The sequence below is a fragment of the Hyperolius riggenbachi genome, chromosome 2 (genome assembly GCF_040937935.1).
Source record: "Hyperolius riggenbachi isolate aHypRig1 chromosome 2, aHypRig1.pri, whole genome shotgun sequence".
NCBI lineage: Eukaryota > Metazoa > Chordata > Amphibia > Anura > Hyperoliidae > Hyperolius > Hyperolius riggenbachi.
In genome coordinates, this window is record NC_090647.1 from 172,484,084 (window position 1) to 172,503,077 (window position 18,994).

At 43.6% G+C, this 18,994-nt stretch overlaps 1 long non-coding RNA gene across 1 annotated transcript in view; it reads left to right on the plus strand.

Annotated features, from left to right (window-relative positions):
* LOC137544161 (uncharacterized) overlaps positions 1 to 15,691 on the plus strand; it is an 85,788-nt gene extending 70,097 nt beyond the window's left edge. The window contains exons 3-4 of the long non-coding RNA XR_011025747.1: positions 14,373 to 14,480; positions 14,589 to 15,691. This is a non-coding gene — a long non-coding RNA (uncharacterized lncRNA). The remainder of the gene's footprint in view (positions 1 to 14,372; positions 14,481 to 14,588) is intronic.
* The last annotated feature ends 3,303 nt before the right edge of the window (positions 15,692 to 18,994 follow it).

Here is an 18,994-nt window from a genome sequence, read left to right on the forward strand (position 1 = left end):
GCGTGGCAACGCAAATTTTCACGCCTTAACGTTCGCGTAGTTGCGATAAAGATAATTTATCGCGCGAAGGTGGAATGTTAATGCGTGAAAAATTTGCATTATCGCGTGAACGCGAATTTTTGCACGCGATAATTTGTTTTCACTCTTTCACTCTTTCACACTTGTCGTCACCCCCCCCCCGCAGAGGTGTAGCTAGGGTTTTCAGCGCCCGGGGACAAAGACTATTAATGCGCCCCCTAAGGTGAAGGGGCGTGACCAAATGTGGGCGTGGTTATGGGTGGAGCCAAATGTACATGGAGGTTAGCAGGCTCACGCTCACCCACCCTCCCTCAGTATGTACCTTCCAGCATGTTCCAAGACAAATTAAGCAATCATGAGCCCCCCCCCATCAAGCAAACATGAGGCCCCCAACATGACCAACTCAGCAATCATGAGGCCCCCAACAAGACAAATTTAGCAATCATGAGGCCCCCAACAAGACAAATTCAGCAATCATGAGGCCCCTAACAAGACAAATTCAGTGATCTTGAGGCCCCCAACAAATCATGAGGCCCCCAACAAGACAAATTCAGCAGTCATGAGGCACATAAATAGACAGCATTTCACATAAGTAGGCAGAATGCCCCCTTTATATGGTAGACACCTCTCACCTGGCAGCAGTTCACCAAAATAAACTCAATCTGACAGCAGTGGTTCCCCAAAAATAGGTAGCCCCAGGTCTATAGGTGTCCCCAGAATAGGTGGCCAGCAGTATAGATGTCTCCAGAACAGGTAGTCAGGGGTAGAGATGTCCACAGAACAGGTAGCCAGGGGTAGAGATGTCCACAGAACAGGTAACCAGGGGTATATGTGCCCAGTATATGTAGGCAGGGGTATATGTGCCCAGTATATGTAGGCAGGGGTATATGTTCCCAGTATTTGTAGTCAGGGGTATATGTCCCCAGTATATGTAGTCAGGGGTATATATGCCCAGTATATGTAGGCAGGGGTATATGTCCCAGTATATGTAGCCAGGTGTATATGTGTCCCCAGTATATGTAGGCAGGGGTATATGTCCCCAGAGTAGGTAGCCAGGTGTCCCCCCCAGCAGGAGGGGAACAGCGCAGAGATGAGGGAGAGCTGTGCGGACGGCGGGGAAGGGAGGCAATCTCCCCCCTCCTTCCCTCACCTTAGGTGCTTTCCCTCCCTCGCTGTCCCCTCCATTACTGTCCGGGTGGCTGGCAGCGGTGGGCGGAACTTACCTCCGTCTCGTCGCAGCGCCGGATGGATCTGCCGCTACTCCGGTCTGGTCCAGAACAGGGCAGCGGCTGCGCACCCGAACTTCCGGTGCTGGAGCGAGACGGAGGTGAGTTCCGCCCGCTGCGCCAGCCACCCGGACAGTAATGGAGGGGACAGCGAGGGAGGGAGAGCACCTAAGGTGAGGGAAGGAGGGGGGAGATTGCCCCCCTTCCCCGCCGTCCGCACAGCTCTCCCTCATCTTCGCGCTGTTCCCCTCCTGCTGGGACCATGTCCGTGACAATCAGGCAGGGCCAGGGCAGCAGAGCGGGCGGCAGCCGCCACCATCAGCAGGCTTAGGCAGCGCTGCGTCACAGCCTTGGAGGAGACAGGAGAGGCCGCAGAGCTCGGAGTCGTCGGACTCGGAGGCCGGGCCCGGCGGCATCATGGGTGGCACGTGGCAGCAGAACTGGCGGGCGGTGCACACAGCCTAATGGGGGGCGGCCGCGGGTCCCAGAACACAGTCCGGGCAGACTCGGTCTCAGCGGAGGGCAACTCACCGTGTGTGCAGTGCAGGCACGGGGTCGAAGGCGGGGTCGGGCACCACAGGAGCAGCCGGATTTCACTGCAGAGTCTGCACTGCAGCCTGCACACTCTCTCCTCTCCGCAGTCACACTTCCTCTTTATGTCTGGTGCCACCCCTCCACTTCCTGTCGCCTGAGGAACCCGCCTCACCCCGCCTCATGGGCAGGCCGGCCCTGCTCCAACCCCTGGCAGCCGTCCTGTGCCCTCGCCGCAGCTACGGTGGCTCCCGGTGTCCTTCGTTGCAGAAGCCAACCTCGCCAGGTCAGGTTTCGAGTTGGCGAGGGCACAGGACGGCTGCCAGGGGCTGGAGGAAGCCTCAGGTAAGTGCATTTTGATTTTATTTTTTGCTTGGATGTTTACTTTAAAACTGTAGCAAACCGGCTGTCTTGGCTGAAAATCTAGCTTGTGTATAGGTGTCCTTTAAAGGTCTACCAAGGTTGCTTAATGGTCCACTATGGATCTTTAGTGACAATTTGCAGACGAGTCCATTGTACCCCTTTTTACACCTACAGCTTGAAGCCACTACATTATCCCTCCTCCCCTTCTCATAGTAACAGATGTGTTACTCTTGTATAGCAGAGTTTGGCGTGTCTACAGTTGTTTGGCCAAAAATTGTTGCCCAAGGGATCGATTTCCACACCTTTAGACCTTAATGTGCCATTTATATTTCAAAATGTTCTTTTTGTCATACCTCATTAAAGCTCTTATCTGGTAGGGATGAGCAAGAACGCCATTTGGCAGTCTTGCGCAGTCTCGCACATGTTTCCTCCAACTTAAGGTGGTTCCACACATTCTCGTCAAAGCTAATTTGTAAATTCCATTAAAGTCAATGGGCTGACTTTAAAGGCTCCAATATGGGGAGAAAGCATGCAGTATTGTTATGGACCGAGCCTTTTACCACACTTTGGATATCCTAAGTCTGTTCCCAGCACATATCTGGCCAATCAGTCTTCAAGTGCTTGCTCAATCACTGTCAAGGTTTAAGGGCACACGGCCAAACATTTTGCATCACCATTGACTTGAATGAGAATTGCGGCAAAACTGCTGCAATCAATTTTGCTGCAATTATCATTCAAGTCAATGAGAATGTATTTTTCAAAAACAGATGCATTGAAAAATCCTTGGCAGTGTGTGTCAGCCCTCCCTGAACAGTGTGCTGTGGTGAAGGTTCACCACGTGCAATTACTTTATGCCATGCTGCATCCTGGCATAACTCATGACAGCGACCAGGAGGAACAATGTGAGGAATGGACAAAGCACAGAGATATGTAGATCCAGCATAAACATACCTTTGTGCTTACCTTTGGTAGCTTTGCCATGAGCCAGGTGTGCTTTAAGCTTTTTCTCAGTACATTATACCCCATTTTTTTCCATGCATTATGTTTTCTTATATACTGTTCATTCTACCCCTTGTGCCTCTTTATAACTCAGTCCTCTGTCTCGTACCTCACTATACTTCAGGCTTCTGTTCTCAGATAGCTTTCTAGCCTGAGCTTTGTAACTGACTCTTTCTATGATTTTTACATTTCAATTTTAATAAACAAAACAGATCTGCATACATTTTCCACATGGTTCCTGCATCTTTTTTTAATTAAAGGTTAAAAAAACTGTTATTTCCAAATTTAAATGCGGTCTGAGATCTTAAAATAGATATTCCTGTTTCACCAAAATATATTTCCTCCGTGATGATGCAATGCGATGAATATTCATCATGCACCTGGTGTTATATCAATGAAATCTATAGCTTGTACTCACTCTTTTCTTTGTGTGTTGCATGAATCCTAATTTATACTGTGTGAAAGTAAGGAAGTGTATAAAGAGTTCACGTAAAGCATGCTCTGCAAACAAGATCAACATACCTGAAATAGAGTGAGGTTTGAAACAAGCACAGAATGGTTAAGGTGGCCATACACTGGTTGATCGACCAACAAATAGATCCCTCTCTGATCGAACCTGATCAGAGAGGGATCGTATGGCTGCCTTTACTGCAAACAGATTGTGAATCAATTTCAGCATGAAACCGATCACAATCTGTGGAGCTGCCGCCCGCCCACATACATTATCTGATCCGGCCGGCGCGTGTCCCCCGGTCTCCGCTGTCTTATTCTCCGCGCTCGGCTCCAGCTTCACTGTACTTCCTGTCCGGGGAAGTTCATACAGTAGAGGGCGCTCAGTGGTGACAGCGTGCTCAGGGTGACAGCGGGGTCACGTGCCAGCCGAGCAGGTAGTGTATTGCTGCTAGCGTCGGTCATCGGACATTCGAACGCCGCTATTGACACACTCCCGACCCGCCGGTGATTGAGTGAAATCTTCCGCATGGACGAATCAATCGTTCTGTCAGCGTTTGCGCAACGATTTCACAGCAGATTCGATCACAGTGAACAAATCTGCTGTATATCGGCGGGAAAATCGTTAGGTGTATGGCCCCCTTTAGAGGGGTAAGGATAGTTGTAAACAAACAGCAATGGATACTCCAAAGAGATAGAAGCAGAATTTCAAGGTCAAGGCTCCTCAGGATCTGAGTGTTAGTGGGCTCAGAAAGACCCTCAGAAATCCAGAATTCAAATTAACAAGCCAAAATACTGCAATTCTCCTTGGAGAATGTCAGTTGAAACACAACTAGAGCTTTTTAGCAAGTCACATCAGCTCTATGTCCACAGTTAGAACAAAATAAAGCTTCCAAAGAAAAGAGGACTGGGGCCCATATGCAATTTACTTTTTCACCTGAGTTTTCTTCTAGGTAATGTTTTCACAACTTGTAAATAAAATTTAGCACAATGAAGGAAAGAGGCGCCCTGGTATAATAAAAGCATCTAAAATCAGCTTAAAAACGATAAATAATATGAGGTATCTTACCTCAATGACGAAATCTCTGTAATTTATACAAAAGATTTTTATTTAGCACAGGCAATGCGTTTCGCGGGTCTCAGCCCGCTTCTTCAGCAGTGCCAAATAGAAAAAATACTTTAGCATAGGGAGGCTCCCTATGCTAAAGGATTTTTTCTATTTGGCACTGCCATTGGCCTGATGAAGCAGGCTGAGACCCGTGAAACGCGTTGCCTGTGCTAAATAAAAATCTTTTGTATAAATTACAGATATTTCGTCATTGAGGTAAGATACCTCATATTGTTTATTGTTTTTAAGCTGATTGTAGTTGCTTTTATTATACCAGGGCGCCTCTTTCCTACATTGTGCTAAGTTTACCCCTGTACAGACCCTGTCCAGGGGGTGGTGACATACCACTAGTGGAGCCACCACTGGTTGAGTCCCAAATCCTTTTTTACTAAGAGAGCGACCATGACTCCGGTTCTGGCTAGGACCGCCCCGAGTGGAGTCGGGTTCATTGTCTCCACCTGCTTCCTGTGGTTAGTTGGCCCCAGCAACCTCCCCTTGTGAGTAGTGCCCTTTACTTACTTACATCTATTGTGTTTTTGACGTATTGCACTACTGGGCTCCCGTTTTCTGTCTCCTGTGCCTTTTCCCACAGAGGTGCTGAACCACCCCTACTATTACCGCTTGTAAATGAAATTAATTTTAAGCCACCAGCAAGCGATAAAATACTCAAAATAATTTTGATTGACAAATGATCTTCTAGTTAATTGCATATGAGGCTGTGTCTTTTGTAAATCATTATCTTGGTTATTTTCAGGGCTGTTTCGTTGTATCCAGCTTAAGATTCTGCCAGTGAGTTGGGCGCAGGGTAAGCTGAATGACGGCTCACCCTACTGCCTCTCAAATTCCCGGCAATGATAATACTATTCCCCCTCTGAGTCGTAGCAACTTGGAGAGAGAAATAATTTGTGTTCTGGCGAACACCGAAACCCCAAATTTTCCTTGTGTGGAGTGCGTACTATAGTATTAATGCTATAGCAGTGGTCAGCTGGCAAATACCTTCTGTTTTTAAGAAGGCAAACCACACTAAGCATTGCTTTTTTAGTAGGAGCACTTTACGGGCTCTTTTGATCTCTTATACTTTCCTAGTGGTTTTGGGTCACCCTGAGCTGCTCGGGTATTCTGTTGAGTACTTGCAGGAACACTGAAATCTTAAGACTACCAAGGTGTTTTGGAGGGAAGCACAATGGCCAGTGTCAGAAAGCATTGTCTCCTATCCTATCACTTTTTCCATGCGCACCGCAATCTCTGGGTCATCCATTGACGTACATTAGTTCTGTCTCAAATGCATTTCTGCGGAAGTCCAGCGGTAACACGCTGTTGGCTTTGTTGACTTTGTGGTGGCTCGGAGGCTGCTCGGACACTTCCAGCACAACATGACATGGTAAGTGTGCTAGACCCCATTGCCTTGCATTTCTGTTGTATTACCCTGCAGTAAAATAGGGTAACGCAACACAGGATTCCAATCCAAGTGTAAAAGTGGCCTTCATGTTCTAAAGATTGACAACAGTAGAAATTCTATATGCACACTATGTGGATTACTGTGTAAGTGGACTTTGATGCAGGTGCCAAACATTCCTTTTTTCTCTTCCTGTAACTATGGTTTGAAAACTCCATATTTCTGCCCCTACTGCTTTCAATGTATACAACATGAATGGGATAAACACTTATTCTTAAAATCCCATCTGTATGCTGACAGCAATTGGCCATACATTCCTGCACATGATTTTTCACTCTCTCAAATAACACAATCTGGCTTTCCTTTTATTTTACATAACATCCTTTCTACCTAAAATAAAAGCTGAACTAAACTAATGAGATGAAAAAATCCAAGCTGCAAGATATCTATCAGTTTTACATTTTTTTTTCCACAATAGGCTGTTCCGTTTATGCATAATAAATCTGAAACGTGCTGCTGTATATGGTCATTCAGGAATTCAACAATGACTAAAATAATCCTAATAAATTGCATGCAGGAATAAAAGTCTCAAAGCAGCTTTAATCACCAAGTCGAAAATACAACATAGCGATAAATAAATCTTCAGCACATAAACAAGTTCAGTTATGATCTCTCAATTTAGCACAAGGATCTTCCACCTCAACAACACTCTTTATATAGTGCTTCCTCCTCCAATTATAATGCTTCCTATTTATAGTGCTCCCTTGTAGTGCCCTCCTACTATAATGCCTTCAGATTTAAGTGCCCCCTCCATATATTGGCCCTCCTATATTTCATTAATTTAACATGCCTCTAATTGTCCCCTTCATACTGCCTCCTACGTAATTCCCCCATTTTAGGGCTTATTTCGTTTTTGCCTTAGTAGTTCCATCATAGTAGGCCCTTATAGTGCATCTCATACATACTCCTCTAGGCCATATTTGGCATGTAGCAAGTATTGTATTTGCCTATCTCCATTTTGCTGTCTTGAGTCTACAATTTCCAAGTCCTCTCCATCAGCCTCCTACGATATCCCCATCAAGTCCAAGCTTTAAGTTCATTATGTCATTATTCAAATGAACATCAGGTTAGCTACGCCGCAGGAAGTGACGTCAGTGGAGCGCACGCTGGCCTGGAACGAGGAAGAGGTGAGTAATCCCCGCCCGTTGTCTCTTACGAATAACTGCAGCCACAGCACTGACCTTTTTAAAGCTGGAGGGGAGCGGAGGATGGGGGACCCAGGCGAGGGAGGGGGGGTCCGACCCCCCTCCCCGCCGCTAGGCCCAATATCCCCTTCCTGCCCGCTATCCCCTCCAGCTCGGGCGGCCCCCCACAACAACGGATTAGGGGGGGGGGGGGCGGCGGCGGCGATTTCTTTAAAAATTGCCTCAGGCGGCAAAAAGTCTAGGGCCGGGTCGTCTAGACATTTGCATTTGGAAAGGTTTGAGAAGTGGCAATGAAGTCCTCAGAGATCAGGGTCCAGTGTACAGCAGTTTTAGTCTTTTATACAGCTGGTAATAATTCCCAGGTAATATATAATGTCTGAGCTGTGGACTTTGATAATGGATTAGCATTAATGGTTTTCAAATAGGATAGCTGTAGTAATTAGATTAGCATTGCCCAGTGTGATTGAATATCTTCACATTATGGAACTAGATAAGTTCAAGTGCTGAGGAGAATGTGCCTTTAGGTAAGTGCTTGGAATGATATATTGCATTTTAGCTTAACAGCTTCAGCTTAGCAGTTACACTGCATACAGCACAATTCAGCTGTCACTAGTTTTTAGTTTTATCACTGCTCCATACATCTGAATTGTACTTATGCATCCTTACAGTTTTTGTCATGCTTTGACAATGTAGATCTACTCTAAGGATAAGTGTACTTAAAGGACCACTGTCGTGTAAATCTTAAAATTTAAAATGTATGTAAACGTACAGAGAAGTATGTTTCTTCCAGAGCCATAAATTACCTTTCTGCTATGTTGTAGTCACAGCAGGTAGTAGAAATCTGACAGAACCAACAGGTTTTGGACTAGGCCATCTCCTCCTGGGGGGTTCTCAGGGTTTTCTTTATTTTCAAAAGGACTTAGTGAATGGCAGTTGCTCCATCCAACTGCCAAAAAAGTGGCGTACGTTAAAAAGGGGCGCTGGGAAAAAAGGGCCCCAGGGTTTTAAACGATAAGCATGGATAACGTTTAAAAATGTATTGTACTGTATTTCGTTTAAAATTAATGTTTTATAAAGTTATAAATCATTAAATATTGTGCATCAAATCGGCAATTGTAAAAACGTTAATCTTTCGTTAAATTGTGAAACGTATAATAACGTTTAAAAAAAATTACTAAGTAACCCTCCCTGTACCTACCCCTAACCCCTAGACCCCCCTGTTGATGCCTAAACCTAAGACCCCCCCTGTTGGTACCTAAGTTACCCTCCCTGTACCTACCCCTAACCCCTAGACCCCCCTGTTGGTGCATAAACCTAAGACCCCCCTGTTGGTGCCTAAACCTAAGACCCCCCTGTTGGTGCCTAAACCTAAGACCCCCATGTTGGTGCCTAAACCTAAGACCCCCCTGTTGGTGCCTAAACCTAAGACCCCCCCTGTTGGTGCCTAAACCTAAGACCCCCCTGTTGGTGCCTAAACCTAAGACCCCCCTGTTGGTGCCTAAACCTAAGACCTCCCTGTTGGTGCCTAAACCTAAGACCCCCCTGGTGGTGCCTAAACCTAAGACCTCCCTGTTGGTGCCTAAACCTAAGACCCCCCTGTTGGTGCCTAAACCTAAGACCCTCCTTAGTGATCACTGTATTGTGTGTAGAATAATGTTTTAAAAACAGTAAGGGATAAAATATATTACAATTTACGTTACGTACTGATCGCTTTGTTTCGAGAATAATAATGTTTTAAAACAGTAAGGGATAACATTTAAAATAATGTTTTATTGAAATAAGAAACGTAAATCATCACAAGCAGTTATAAAACATGAAAAATCTTCGGGCGCCGTTGGAAAACGTTATTATTCTCGGGCGCCCTTTTTTCCTGTTCGGCGCCCAGTAAACGATAATTATTATGGGAGTGAATGGCGGCGCCCGATTTGTCCACTAGCCTCCTGCGCCCTTTTTTTACTGTTACCAAAAAAGTGTGCAGCGAGCACAGAGGATGGCCAGCATCTTTGTGTAAAGTGAGTGCCTTTATAAAGAATAAAGGCTATGCTGAGAATCCCCTTTGGAGAGATGGACTACTCTGGAAGAAACATACTTATTATTTGTATGTGTTTTGTTTATATATATATTTGAATTTTAAGATTTTCACAACAGTGGTCCATTAAAGAGGAATTTTAACCACAGATTGACCTTCACCCCAATCAGTAGCTGATACCCCATTTCCATGAGAAATCTCTACACTTTCTTAAATAGATCATTAGGGTGGTCTGTATGGCTGATATTGTCTAGAATCCCCTCCCACATTGTGGTGTCATGACCTTGGTCATGACAGTTTCCTTTCTGTGAACTTTGTTGCATTGTGGGAAATGCCACCTATTTCCAACTGCAAAGCAACCAGTATCTCCCTCTGTGCTTGTTTATAAATAAAGGCAGTTGGTGCTGTCTAGTTTTTTTTTCCTTGTCTGCCAGCAGTAAAGTTGATGATGTTGAGGCTCATTGTGGATCAAGCAACATGAATTAATTACATGGCGAATAGCAATCACTTCTTGATCTTTCTTCTGTTTTTTTGTTTTTTCACTTCTCACTCTTAATGTATTGATTTTTTTCCTCCTACTATTTTTCGGTATATATATATATATATATATATATATATATATATATATATATATATATATATATATATATATATATATATATATATATATTATACGGTGCTGCCCATAATTTTTCATACCCCTGGCAAATTTTGACTCAAAGTTACTTTTATTCCACCAGCAAGTAATTTTTTGATGGGAAATGACATAGGTGTCTCCCAAAAGATAATAAGACCATGTACAAGAGGCATTATTGTGGGGGAAAACATTTCTCAGCTTTTATTTACATTTGAGCAAAAAGAGTCCAGTACAAAATTATTCATACCCCTCATAAACTGTCACAGTTTGTGGGAGAATCCAAAGTTCTATACCATTCCAAATAGTCCAAGCTATTCTAAAGCATCCTAATTACCCTGATTAATTAGGAACAGCTGTTTTAATCAACTCAACAGGTGAAAATCAGTAGCTCACTGCAGTTGGTTTGTGGACAGTCATGGCTAAGACAAAGGAGCTCAGTAAGGACCTGTGGCTGCGCATTGTAGCTGCTCATAAATCAGGAAAGGGCTACAAGGCCATTTCTAAATGTTTTCAAGTTCCAGTGGCTACAGCGCAAAGTATTATGAAAAAAATACAAGATGTTCTGCATTGTGCAAAATCTCAGAGGACGTGGTTGGAAGCCAAAAGTGACACCTGTGCTGAACAGGAGGATAGTGAGAGAAGTGAAAAATAATCCAAGAAACACCACCAAGGCCATCCTGGTAAATCTGGGCTCTGCTGGTGGCAATGTCTCAAGGCAGACATTCCAACGGACACTGCTGGGTTCCACGGATGCAGACCAAGGAGGACGCCACTTCTCCAGAAGGCACACAAAAGCTTGCTTGGCCTTTGCAAATGCTCATCTGGACAAAGCAGAAGACTTCTAGTCTTCTGTGTTATGGTCAGAAAAATTGAATTGTTTGGTCACAATGATGTTTGCTTAATTTGGCATAAAAAAGGAGAAGCCTTCAACCCAAAGAACACCATCCCCACTGTCAAATATGGTGGTGGGAACCTAATGCTTTGGGGGTGTTTTTCAGCCAATGGACCAGGGAACCTAATCACAGTAAATGTCACCATGAAAAAGAACAATACATGAGGATTCTCAATGACAACATCAGGCAGTCTGCAGAGAAACTTGGCCTTGGCCACCAGTGGACATTCCAGCATGACAATGACCCAAAACACACAGCAAAAATGGTAAAGAAATGGTTAACAGACAACAACATTAATATTTTGGGGTGGTCCCGCCAGAGTCCTGACTTGAATCCAATTGAGAATCTGTGGAGGGAGCTACAGATCAGTGTGATGGCAAAAAGACCCTCAAACCTGACAGATTTGGAGCTCAGTGCTAAAGATGAATGGGCAAAAATACCTGTGGAGACTTGCAAAAATGTGGTCTGCAATTATAGGAAGTGTTTGATTGCTGTAATAGCCAAACTTGCCAGGGGTATGTATAATTATGGGAGCACTGTATATTATTATTATTATTATTTTTATTTATATAGCGCCGACATCTTCCGTAGCGCTGTACATAGTACAAACAAATAATGGGGAACAAATATACATGAGAAGTAAAAGACACTGTACAGTCATGGCATTGAATAGAATAAATACAAATACATACATAGTTGATGTGTAGTTGGTACATGTGCATATGTTAAAATTACAGCGGTATGAGAAACACTAGGAGGAGGTCCCTGCCCTTGCGAGCTTACAATGTGTATATTTATATACAGTATATATATATATATATATATACACACACATATATACAGTATATATATCCCTTTCAACTATAAGTATGCAAAGGCAGGGCTCTGTCACTTTTTTTGTCTTGGAAATTGCTATACACTTTGTTTGTTATGTTACATTAGTCACTGCGATGCCTACCATTTCTGTTTTATGTACCAATGTCTCTATATTTTGTGTACACCATAGTCTGTATTATTATGTGCCCCATGTTTGTTTCTTACTCTGTACAGTGCCATGGAATATGTTGCTGCTTTACAAATTATATATCAATATCTGTATCTCTATCTATACTATCTGTGGGATGCCTTCTTTGTGCTACATCTTTATTTACCAGATTACAATTTACAAATGCACAAACCTTGATAGAAGCATATGCTTTGTCCGGGGCTCCATTTCTTGACTACACACCAGTGCAGTAACTACAATTCATGGGGCTCTCCAGCAAAACTTTGATGGGCCTTTCCAATGTTCACACCTTGCCTCCCCTTGATGCCCTTCAAAGCCTTGAGGCCCGTTTCACAAAGGTCATAAAACAAGTGTGGCCATCATGATCTTCACACCGATAACTAGTGTAGCCACAAAAACACCTGATCTGAAGTATAGTCTCCTGTATTGGAGAAAGGAAAGGTTAGTAATCGGGGTCCCAAAACAGCTCTGGGCCCCCTTGCGATCGCAGGGGCTGATCCTCTCTAGTCACGCCCCTGCTACACACACATGGGCTGCTCCTCTCTAGTCACGCCCCTGCTACACACACGTTAGCTCTTATATTATGATATGATGGGGAGACCAACCAGAGCAGGGACAAGGTCCTCCAGCACCCAAGGCTGAGACACCAAAGTGCGCCCCTCCATCCCTCCCACCCCAGCTGTCACACACTGATTGCTATTAGACTAATTGGGCCACAGGGCCCACAACCTCCCCAACACCTTAATATCTAGTTATCTGGCTTGCAGTCACTGCTATGTATCCCCTTTTGTTATTTCTTTCTGCTTCATACACAATTAGGAATGACAGCTGAATGAATTGTGCGCCCCCTCCTACACTGCGCCCTGAGGCTGGAGCCTCTCCAGCCTATGCCTCGGCCCGGCCCTGAGACCAACATATTCCTTACTCTACAATTATGATGTTATAACTTGTGTCTTACAAGCAGGGCCGGAGCTACCATAGGAAAAATGGGCAATTGCCCCAGGGCCCCAGTGCCTGTAGGGGCCCCAAAGTTGTCCCTCCCTCATCTTAACTGTTGCTCCCTAGGGACTCTGCAGAGTCTGTTAAGTTGGGAGGTGATTGGGGGAGGGTCATCAGCCAGCTCAGGGGCCCAGGAGGGAAATTTGGCTGCAACAAAGGGCCTCTAATGATGCTTTTTGGTCGGGGGGTGTCTGTTGGGGGGCCCTCAGGCTAATTTTGCCCTAGGGCCCAATTGTTACTTGAACCAGCCCTGCTTACAAAGTAAGGCTAAGGGGGAGCCAGAGGGCCTGATGTCCTGAGGTCTAAAGGGGCCTGATTTTGCTGTGATTACCAGAATAGTGGCAGAGGAGGGTCCTATCATACCTACTTCCAGCAGTGACACAGGTTCTCTGTCCTGTCTGCATCTGTGTCCTGGTTTAGGCAATTTTGGGGGAGGAGGTGCCCAACCTTTAGGGTTTTGCTGGGAGGTCCAGAAGGTTCTAGTTATGCCCCCTAACCATTATGTAAACATGTTATCTTGGACTTGTCTGCAGAGACACCAACATACATTGTTCAGCCATCCTGCCAGCATAGTTATTACTGGGTGTGTCACTTTTTGATCAGTGGAGTTAAAGAGAAACCCTAACCAAGGATTGATTTTCATCCCAATCAGTAGCTGATACCACCTTTCCCACGAGAAATCTATTCCTTTTCTCAGACAGATCATCAGGGGGCTCCGTATGACTGTTATTGTGGTGAAACCCCTCCCACAGTGTGATGTCAGCACCGGGGTGCTAACATCACACTGTGGGAGCCTTTTTGCATTGTGGGAAATAACAGTTGTTTCCAACTGCCAAAATTGCATCATCTCTTACCGCAGACATCACCTGCCAGCAGTAAAGATGTCACCATATGATAAATATCAGACTTTAAATCAGGGAGAAGAAAGATTTTACAATGGGCAAACATTGACTAAATCATTTATAAATAATTATTGTACAAATTAAGCAGTACTACTTAAGCACTACTTTATCATTACTTTATTTTCACTTTATCATTACTTTATTATCCTCTTTAATTACTCATAAGAGCTGCAATATTTTATGCTCTGTGAAGCTAGCTACACATGCAGAAAGAGGGGAGTTATTGAGGTATTAAGGGGCAGCCAATACTTTACACTACAATGATTTGTGTACTAGGGAATACCGGTGTGTATGGGGGCGCTGTCCGCCCGCGGCAGAAGGGGTTAGCTTACTTGCCTCATGCTGGTGGACTGCACGCTGCAGAGAGAGGCAGAACCCCACATAAACTGAGACAGTTTCATACTTCGCAAAAATATTCACACCCATCCTCATAGCATACCATAATACACATTATAGATTTATTTTTTTAACAAATTGGTAAAATCTCTTTACGATGGGACTACATTACATTAGCTAGTAGCTAGATACAAAGGCAAAAAGTAAATGGGACATTTTGAACCCACAAATGGCTAACATATAAAGAATGGCTTAATATTTTTTCTCTTCACAGAAGCTGCATCCAAATGGAGTATCCTCTCAAGCTGTTCATGGAGACTGGAACACTGATGTGATGCAACTCCACACATGAAATGACTGCTTTCCTTTTTGTTCACCTATAGTGAGTTAATATATATATATATATATATATATATATATATATATATATATATATATGTATGTATGTATGTATATATATATTTATTTATTTATTTATTTTTTTTCACAGGAACAATCTATTTGTTTGCCAAGTGTATTCTCACCGTGCTTCTGAAAGCAACCCAAGCATGTCAGGATGAGGTGGAAATGCCTTCTGACATATTTATTGGTAATAATGTGCAGAATTTCATGAAGTGGCTGTGAATTAGAGGCTTATCCCTGCAGTGCGACAAAAGAAAAGAGAGGCAATCTCCAGCTGACTTCATTCCTGGAAGGTCTGGGTGACCGTAGCCACACATTGCATTTCAGATTCTGCAATAACTCTAGTATAAAGTATTAACAGGATACATGTTTTTTCCAGTTTGCATTACTGAACAGATTCAAAGGAAAGCATCAGGCAATGCACTATTTTCAGTGATATATATATACAACATGTTTTGCTATTTCACTGTCTTACCTTTTTATCCCTTGGAAAACAAAAGTTTGCTTTCTTAAAACAGAAAGTATTTGCGATAATTCAGGCTGGAGTTAGCTCTGAGATGTCTACCAGTGCATCACTGCTAAAATATGCAAATAAACCATTGTTACCCTTAGAAGCTAAACACACCTCCAGATTCGCTGGAATGCAATGATGTGTCAGCTGTTAATTGTACAGAGCCACAATAATCCAACATGCATACTGACTGTTTAAGACTGGTTGGTCTTCATCAGTGCGTGGCATGGATTAATGTGGCTCTATGGAGTAGGACTTGAAACACCCAGAGGTACAGACTAACCAGCAAGCTCATGGTGAACCAGAACTCATTGAAGTGTGTAAGGGGCTACAATGGTCCTTTTTTATCCCTTGATTTAGTCTTTAGATGATAACTTCCTGTTCCATAAAGGTTTCTTTAATCAATGGTAACACTCTGCCTTTCTGCAATGATGTTAGCGTGCAATAGGGTGTATTCTATTCTATATAGTTATCTCTAAATACAAATAAGGGTTCTCTGTGTTTTCCTTTTCTCCTGTGGGAGTTTAGGTCCTCTTTAACCACTTCACCACTGAGGGGTTTTCCCCCTTGAACACCAGAGCAATTTTCACCTTTCAGCGCTCCTTCCATTCATTCGTCTATAACTTTATTATTACTTATCACAATGAAATGAACTATATCTTGTTTTTTTCGCCACCAATTAGGCTTTCTTTAGGTGGGACATTATGCCAAGAATTATTTTATTCTAAATGTGTTTTAATGGGAAAAGTTTTCAGCCATTATAGTTTTTAAATAATGCATGCTACTGTAATTAAAACCCATGAAATGTATTTGCCCATTTGTCCCGGTTATAAAACCATTTAAATTATGTCCCTATCACAATGTTTGGCGCCAATATTTTATTTGGAAATAAAGGTGCATTTTTTTCAGTTTTGCATCCATCCCTAATTACAAGCCTGTAGTTTATAAAGTGACAGTGTTATACCCTCTTGACATAAATATTTAAAAAGTTCAGTCCCTAAGGTAACTATTTATGTTTTTTTTTTATTACAAAAAAAAAATAATTGGGGAGTGTGGGAGGTAATGAGTAAATTTTTTTTGTGTAAAACTAATGTATTTGTATATGTAAAATGCTTTAGGGTGTAGTTTTACTATTTGGCCACAAGATGGCCACAGTGAGTTTGTTTAATGCGACCTGTCCGGAAGGACGCTTACAGGGAGCACTACGAGGCTGGGCAAATCACAATGATCGCGCTGTTTCTCATAGAAGCAGCAGATCATTTCGGGGGCTCAGATCAATGAACGGGAATGGATTTTCCCACTCATTGATCTCCGGGCGAGCGGGCGGCGGCGTGCACGAGTGGCAGGAGTGCGCGCACGAGCGGCGGTAGCGCGGGAGGTACGGATTTCTCCGTCCCATGGTTTTTTAGGGGGGGACGGAGAAATTCGTACCGCGGGTGGTAAAGTGGTTAATAAAAATTAAACAAAAGTTGGTTGTATAGAGCAGCCAATCAGCTTTCATACATTATAGAGTATAATATACGGATTCAGACTGATAACTTGGAGCAACATCTCCCCTTTTGCATCAGTTTTCTTTGCAGTTGATTTTTAAATGGGCTCCAATGTCTTCCAAGCTTCAAAGCTTTGTGTCTGACATGGACACTCAACAAAAATCTCCTAATTCACGATGGAATGGGAGCCCTGTTGGCTGCTATGAATATGCTTTTATTGGAGCTCCAGTATAGAAGATGAAGCAGCAGCAGTCCCCACTGGTCAGTGCAGAGCAATGGGAAGTGACGGTGCTAGTAGAGCTTGGCATACAGTGGCAGACTTCAGGTGAGTGGCAGGGAGCCTTGTGGCTTTATCGGCGGATGTTGAGTGATAGAAGGGTGCCCACGCTTCTCCCGGGGGAGTGAGCCAGCGATGTCATGGTGCTAAAGGACAGCTCAACATCACAAAACCTCACTCCCCATCGCCTGGTATACAGGAGCAATGCTCAGGCAAATAACTACCATTGACCTGAGTATTGCTTTTAATGCTTGGCCATTGCATGAGTGAAGCCGGCAATTGGATTTGTCATTAATCTTCAAGCGATGGCCAGGTGATAAGTAGCTTGCATGTTGCAAGCTACTTATCACTGGGAATAGGACATAGCCCTGTGTGATCTACTTGGCGCAGTTGCCTCACATAGCGTGCAGACATACGCTTACGTACGTATGCGCACGTGTCATAGAGCCGCCGGAGACATGTTTGAGCTGAACGGCAAGATCAAACATGCCTCCAGCGGCACTATGACGTGTGCACAGGTGTATGTAAGTGTAGGTCTGCACGCTATGTGAGGAAACTGCGCCAGCGTTCCACAGAGCAACAGCTCATACTAGTCACATACACCGCATAGAGTTTGCCTTTGTTAGTATGTGTCCTAACTGGGGCCCTGTAACACACAGTACATACATGCAAACATTCAGTGCGTCAAGCCAATCTAAAGATTAGGAGTGGATACCCTTGCTGTCCTCTTCTGGGACAGATGATGCATCAAACTAATCCCCCAAGGAGGGAGCTGCTGAAATGCATCCATATGTACCATGCACACACACCAGCATAAGTGTGTGTGCTGACAATGGTCACAGACAGGGGAAAAATGGGAGAGCAATGGATTACATTGCTTGTCTGTATGCTGAGCAGAAACTCAGCAGAAACTACCCTAGGATGAACAGGAACATTGCTGTGGATTAATCAGATTCAAAGGATGATACATTTACACAATGTGCACTGCCCATTCTATGGACAGTGCATTCACATGCAGCAACACAATGCGCAGGTCAATTGTATGGCATGTTCACACCCCTGTGTTGTGATGGATAACGTTATCCAAACACAGTTTCTACAATACATTTCTGGATAATATGTGTGATAATGAGCATGTTACCATAATCAGTGGCGTAGCTACAGACCTCGGGGACCCAATGTGGAATTTGGACCCGCCCCCTACATTATATAATGTGCCCTCCCTCCCACCCCAGTATAGTAACCTGGATGTGCACCACTCCCTCCCAGCCCCCCCATATGGAAGCCAGGTGTAGGCATCTCCAGTATAGGTAGCCAGGAATAGGTGCCCCAGTATAGGTAGCCAAGATTAGGTGTTTTCAGTATAGGTAGCCAGGAATAGGTGCCCCAGTATAGGTATCCAGGCATGGGTTCCTCAGTATAGGTAATGTGGCGCACCTGTAGGTTTAGCTATGTTAGATGGGTCCTGCTCTTGTCCAACTCTGGTAAAACCCACAACCTCCAGTGATACCCATAAACTAGCAGTATAGTGCTAAGCAATTTAATTGGAATCTGGAGACCCAGTAATAAAGATAAAATTAACAATTTACCTTCTAGCAATATTGTCTAACAGATAGGTCTAGCATCTCAGTTATGGCAATAATGGAATACCAACAGTTGCTTGCAAAGGAATGCAATAGAGAATGACACCTCCAAAGTCTCTGGAAACGGGTTTTGCCCCAAGAAGCACCAAATCCACAGGTGTCAAATCCCAAAATAACAGTAAATCATGAAGTGCTCTTTAACCACTTCACCACTGAGGGGTTTTACCCCCTGAGCACCAGAGCAATTTTCACCTTTCAGCGCTCCTTCCATTCATTCGTCTATAACTTTATCATTACTTATCACAATGAAATGAACTATATCTTGTTTTTGCAATTAGGCTTTCTTTAGGTGGGACATTATGCCAAGAATTATTTTATTCTAAATGTGTTTTAATGGGAAAATAGGAAAAATGTGGCAAAAAATTAATTATTTTTCAGTTTTCGGCCATTATAGTTTTTAAATAATGCATGCTACTGTAATTAAAACCCATGAAATGTATTTGCCCTTTTGTCCCAGTTATAAAACCGTTTAAATTTTGTCCCTATCACAATGTTTGGCGCCAATATTTTATTTGGAAATAAAGGTGCATTTTTTTCAGTTTTGCGTCCATCCCTAATTACAAGCCCATAGTT